This window comes from Pteropus vampyrus, unplaced genomic scaffold, assembly GCF_000151845.1.
Source record: "Pteropus vampyrus isolate Shadow unplaced genomic scaffold, Pvam_2.0 Scaffold1539, whole genome shotgun sequence".
Lineage (NCBI taxonomy): Eukaryota > Metazoa > Chordata > Mammalia > Chiroptera > Pteropodidae > Pteropus > Pteropus vampyrus.
Genome location: NW_011890320.1, coordinates 1 through 343, shown reverse-complemented (window position 1 = coordinate 343; position 343 = coordinate 1). Strand labels below are relative to the sequence as shown.

Genomic DNA, 343 nt, shown 5'->3' with positions numbered 1-343 from the left:
TTCCAGCACAACATGCCTTTCTGGCGGATATCCTGCCACGCTGACCTGGAGGCGCTGAGGCACGCCCTGGAGCTGGAGTATCTATAGCAGAACCCACGCATCGCCACCTGCCATCCCAGGCGCATCCACTCGCCCAGGCCCCTCGCCCTCCCGCCTCCCGCCAGACGCCGGACGCTGGGCAGGGTCCCTACCGCCAAGAGGACATGTCCAGTGACCATCTCAGAAGCTGTCCTTTCAGCCCAAACGCAGGTCCTGAGAAGCAGAGTACCCAGCAGTGGCTCTGGAGTATTTAACTTTGGGGAAAAGGGCTGGCTTGGAGTCCAGACTTTTCTACAAGACTCAT

General features: G+C 60.1%; 1 long non-coding RNA gene across 1 annotated transcript in view; it reads left to right on the top strand.

Moving 5' to 3' along the window:
• The window catches only part of LOC105310243, a 12,637-nt gene extending 12,345 nt beyond the window's left edge, over positions 1 to 292 (top strand). Inside the window, exon 3 of the long non-coding RNA XR_897473.2 lies at positions 7 to 292. This is a non-coding gene — a long non-coding RNA (uncharacterized LOC105310243). The remainder of the gene's footprint in view (positions 1 to 6) is intronic.
• The last annotated feature ends 51 nt before the right edge of the window (positions 293 to 343 follow it).